This window comes from Octopus sinensis, linkage group LG15, assembly GCF_006345805.1.
Source record: "Octopus sinensis linkage group LG15, ASM634580v1, whole genome shotgun sequence".
Taxonomy (NCBI): Eukaryota; Metazoa; Mollusca; class Cephalopoda; order Octopoda; family Octopodidae; genus Octopus; species Octopus sinensis.
Window position 1 is genome coordinate 22,978,325 of NC_043011.1, and position 6,000 is coordinate 22,984,324.

Here is a 6,000-nt window from a genome sequence, read left to right on the forward strand (position 1 = left end):
AACAAGAAAAAATAGATAAATAGTTACCAGGGTAGCAAATAATCACACAAGTAAAAAGGATGTAGCTCCTTGTTTTTAAAGGTAGAGACTTCGGGTTTACGTGAAATTTTTTGTATAATATATATAAACTAGCAGTATTGCCTGGCGTTGCTCGAGTTAGTTTCGACCCTTTAGATTTGGAATTTTTGAAAAGTAAAAAATTTGCATTATGTAGCTTGTTATTCTCTTTAAGTGAACATTTTTCTGGTTGAAAGACACCGAAAAATGGCGACACAGCAGTCAAAAAATCGTAAAAAATAGGGATTTTCATAGAAAAAAAGCAACTTTTTGATGTAAATAATTTTTGGTCTTAACACGGTCCGATTTGTATTTTATCTTCTAAGGAATGAAAAACAAGCCTTCTTCTATCATACTTTCAATTTTGGTCAACTTGCGCCGTAGGGTCTCGGAGGAGATAGTGTTAGTTGAAGGCTACCAAACCTGCTACACAGACAACTTCAGCTTTATAAATATAGATTAAGAGTACTTCCCGTTCGATTTTTGAGGCGATTCGGTCTGCAAAATAATTCTCTCATTTTGAGCTATTTTTTGACACCATTTTTAACTGAGAACTCCTTAAAAAGGTACACTCAAAACTGCTAGAATTTGTATTTTTCAAGCTAGAGAATTCAAACTTGCTCCAATCGATTCAGGAAATTTTTCTACGTATATGCTCATACTTTGTTTTTCGAAAAACTCAAAAATTGAAAGAGTAACAAAAGCAAAGACAGATATTTCGGTCTTGGGCGAAATCTGCAAAAAAACATCACAGAAACAACTTATAGAGTTGTTTATGTACTGAGGGCGGGGGAGGAGGTAAACCTTTCAGCGATTTGGAAATTGCGAAAGAGAGAATTGTTGAAGTCGCTGAATGCTTAGAAGCCGATAAGGTTTCGAAGTAAAAGAAATAACTTCTTTCAAGGAGAACCATAACTGATTGGAAGCATGAATTAGCTCTCAATATAACAGAACAACTTCACACTATACTTCAAAAGGAAAATGTATTGTTACGAACCTGCCGTCGCTCAAACTCGAACCCGGGACCCTACTAAGTCGAGCGACGACGATTGACCAGGCTCAGTCGAACCGGGAATCCACCACAGAGAGAACTGTGGTGGGGGGATGGCAGCGAACTCGAACCGGCGACCGGAGATAACAACAACAACAACAGCAGGAAGAGATAGACACGGCGGAAGGCAATAGCTTACGTTTAACAACAGTTTATAACAATTATTACGACATCAAATAAAACGTGAAACATAGCAGATACATTAAAGAAAATAACATGCAACAGAATTAAAAAGAAAATAACAAAATTATTTAAACATACCACGTCGTTCGAAAACAATCAAAGACATGCACGATACAGAACGTCCGAAGCAATCAAAACAAATGTTCAGCGCAAAACAGTTCAAATCAAAGTCTTTCTCTTTCCTTAACACAATGTTCTTTATAATCTCTTTCTGTTCTTTTTCTCTTTAACACAGTTCTTTCTTTTTTAACAATTCTTTTCTTCCTCTTCAACAACTCTTTTCACAATGTTCTTTTTTTGCAACACAGTTCACAATTTACATAAACAAACATACCGTTACGAGCTCCTACTACAATGGCCAATGCCTTCACGCCGTAATCTCTCTCTTTCGCTCTACATGTTCCCAATGCTATCTGTCTGTATTTCTCTACCTCTCGCTTGTCATCTCTCACATTCACTATCTGTCTTTCTCAACGTTGTCGTTGCCTCTCGCCATCGCCACCTTCTTGGCTGCTGTCTTTTGCCAACTGCCCAGCTGCCCAGTTGCCAATTCTTTGTCTCAGGCAGAACTGCCAAACTGCCCTGTTGCCATCTCACTGTCTCAGGCAGAACTGCCAAACAAACCCAGTTGGTCGCATTTTAAAGGGTGGTTTCTTAAACTTTCCCTGACCGGAAAAGGGTCAGATGTCTCTTCCAAACCCATTAATCTCTCCAGAAACCGACAGGACACGAAACCAGGCCACAAGCACTCTGTTTCTCAACTGACCTCCATATCACTATATTATTCAATCGTTTTGGATGAATCAACTGATAGTAATGACTGATAGTAAGTTTTATATTTCATTCGTGCCATAACAGAAGATTTTTACATACTACAAGAATTACTGGTTTTGGGCACTCAAACGGGTAGAACACAAGGAATAGATATCTTCACAAACTTTCAAGATAAATGTCGAGAAGTTGGGTTGAGTCTGGATAATTTGGAAAGCGCGAAGGATTTATTGCCCAGATAAAAAAAAGTCTTATTAGATTGAGATGCTCTCATTTCTTTTCATTGTATATTGCACTAGATCAGGGGTTTTTTCAGGCACGTTTAATGTTTCCTCTACAGACTACAAACAAGCTCCCCGTCCCACTCCTTTTTTTTTCAAGCAAAAATTAATGCAAATTTCGAACGGGGTATAGCTGTAAAAAGAGACTTGAAAAATTAGCAATACGCCCAACAAAATGGGTGGAGAAGAAAAGTTGCCAACAGGTGGCTACACGAAATTCAACTCTATACATTAAAGAGTGTCTTCTACGATAGCTTTGGTCAGCCCAAAGCCTCGTGAGTAGATTTCATAAGCGGAAACTGAAAGAAGACCGTCATATATATATATATATATATATATCACCGTGACCGATCAGGCTATCAGATGTTACTACACATCGATGGTCACAATGCATTGTTTTAGCCTTCAAATGACGCCTCCCCGCTGGCTAAACGAGCAGGCCAACAGAAGAAGAGTGAGAGAAAGTTGTGGCGAAAGGGTACAGCAGGGATCACCACGACCCCCTGCCAGAGCCTCGAGGAGCTTTAGGTGTTTTCGCTCAATAAACACTCACAACGCCCGATCTGAGAATCGAAACCGCGATCCTACAACCGCGAGTCCACTGCCCTAACCACTGGGCGATTGCGCCTCCATATATATATGTGTGTGTGTGTGTGTGTGTGTGTGTGTGTGTGTGTCTGTGTTTGTCCCCCACCACCATCGCTTGACAACAGATGTTGGTGTGTTTGCATCCCCGTAACTTAACTGTTCGGCTGAAGAGATTGATAGAAGAAGCATCAAGCTTACAGGGAATAAGTCGAAGGGTCGATTTCTTCGACTAAAGGGCGGCGCTCCAGTATGGCCACAGTCAAACGACTGAAACAAGTAAAAGAATAAAAGAGTAGCAGAAGAACGTTCTGTACCATTAAACCAAGAAGGTTCTTTGGTACTTTTTGGTTACCTTACCCTCATTAAAAAATTGTCATTAAAAATGGGGTTATCTCTCCACTAAAAACTTGGGTTATCTCCCCTCCCACCACTCTTCCGTCAACTCAACGATTTTGTTTCGTCTTGTTTTTTTGCCTGATTGATTTCCTGTACGTTATGAATCTTTTACGTCTAAGCAAAATTTCCAAAGATAAAACATCCAATCTTTCTTTTTTTCAAGAAAAAGGAATTCTTCACCTAGAAAGACAATACAACAACGGTCATTTTATGAATTTCTCAGTTAGAAGTCAAAATAGATGGCGGTGTAGAATTCGTGGATGCAGACAAGAAAAAGAACGGATCTTTTCGGTTTGAACGGCAGTTTTTTCTAGCGGTGTCATATGAAATTGTCACCCATAATTATGACCCTAGTATCGATCTATTGCATTTCAATGTTTTAGGGTTAGGGGTGGGGGGAAGGGTATCTTTTTTTTCTTCACAAATGTAAATAAACCCAATCTGTTTCTTAAACGAGGGACATATTCATACGGCACAGAATGTTTTTTTACCTCAATAGACGTCATTGATTGGTTGAAATGGAAGAAAAAAAACAACAAATATCTTACAAACTATAGAATTTTCTCAATAAAGCCAAGAGAAAAAGATGTTTTATAAACACATTCTACCAGTATACGAAATTTAAAAGTGTTTAGTTACGTGGAAATTATTTTTAAAAACTGCCGTTCAAACCAAAAAGACCCAAAAGAACTAACAACAGATAATTGGTTTGCTAATTCACGTATATCTTTATGTAAAGCAGCACTTTTCATATATTGCCGGGCACACAACATGACAAGTATCAAATTTTGTGAACGTGAGGAGAAACCAATTATGTTGTTGACTGGAATAATTATTTGAGAGAAGTTTGTGCTGCACACATTTTGGCTATCCCAAGAGTGATTGGAGGACCCAACATGACTGTTGAAATTGACAAAAGATGGTTCACTAAAAGAAAAAAATTGTGTCGAACGTCAACTACTTCAACAATGGGTTTTTGGAGGTTTAATAATGGAAGGCAAGATTTACGATATTGGAAGAATATCGTTTCCATTCATCAGCTTTTGTTCTTCGTGTAGTTCAGGCTTTCGGAAGGCGAAGAGAGAAGACTTCAAGTACAAACGCTATTTCACAACTGGTTTGTTTACAGGATTTACAGGATAGGTGTAGTGTGCTGCCCTCAGCTAACATCTGTAGTGATGCTGCTGTGTAAGGTTCAGCGCGCATGCGCAGAATGGGACTACTTCCGGGTGGCCACCGGAAGTCTTCCCCATGCGCATGTGCGGGAAACTGACCCCTAAAACACAGTCCATCCACTCACTCTCTCTGGCCCTTTCAGCCCTCGTGAACAGACGTGCATTTGGTAGTCTCTGAGAACTCTACACCGGCTTAGCAACGGACCACATCGAATCACGTCAATCAACCAACAAGAAGCAGTACAAAGATTCGGCTGTCGTTTCCCCTCAGAAATATGTACACCATCACGAGTAATAAACAACATTTGCTGTCTTTCCCAGATAACCTGACTTCGTCTGTTATATCTAACTAAATTGAATGTGATGGAATCGGATCGGACACCCCTTCAGTGATACCGATTCCAGATCCTGTTACACATCTTTAGCTGTGTGCGTTGTGTACGTAGCTCCGTTAGTGAAGGCACATTGCCTCTGGAGATATACATACAGAAAGCCTCAGCCAGTGGTGGTGTTCAGCCAGTGCTGCTGTGAGGTGACGCCCAAAAGAGCGATTTGATGAGGGTTTTCCTTCGTTGTGATCTTGCGCATAGCAAATGGATGCAGATGAGGTCTCGCTCCAGTCTCGCAGATAGCAATGGTTGCCGCGAGATCTCTTCCAATATGGCGCTGACTGCTTGTGCCGCTACAGAAGTATTTGTAGAGAAACAAAAGAGTGTTTCATGTTTATCGTCCCTGACAGATCTGCGACAACAGTTCTTCCAATAATAGAAAATAATATAAGACCGGGTACTACCATCATAAGTGACGAATAGTCAGGATATAAAAATATAATCAATATTGGTAATTTTCAACCTCTCACTGTGAATCATTGTCTACACTTTGTCATTCCTACTAATAGAGCTCACACCCAAAATATTAAAAGACTTAGGAAGAGTGCAAAAGAAAAAAAAAAGGCAAAATGGCACTCACATAGGTCTACTGGACTCATATATGTGTGAGTTTATGTGACGACAAGAGAGTGGATTAAAAGGGTTAAATCTTTTTGATTCAATACTTCAACATATTGTTGACTTTTGGCCTCAATATGCATTCAATAAGATGTTTAATCTTTTTTTTTCATACAACGGTGAGAGATAGCCCAATTTTTTAATGGGGAGAGATAACTAAAAAGTACAGGTTCTTTGAATATGTATAATGTATTTTAAGGCTAAATAGCAATTATGTTTACGTTTGTGTAACAGATATTTTGGTTGGATTACATAGTTATCGGTTTTACACTTCTTTCTATATTCTGTAAGAGTAACAATATAGAAACATTTCTCATGGCACTAGCACACAAATTAAAGATGCTTACAACTTTTATATTTTCCGTGAGGTTTTCACGGGTCCAGTTAGTAAATATTATTTTGTGCTATTCTTTTTATTCTTTTACTTTTACTAAAGTGCAATTTGAAAGTTAACCTTGAACAAACATTCCAAATGAGGTTAGAGTAAATGA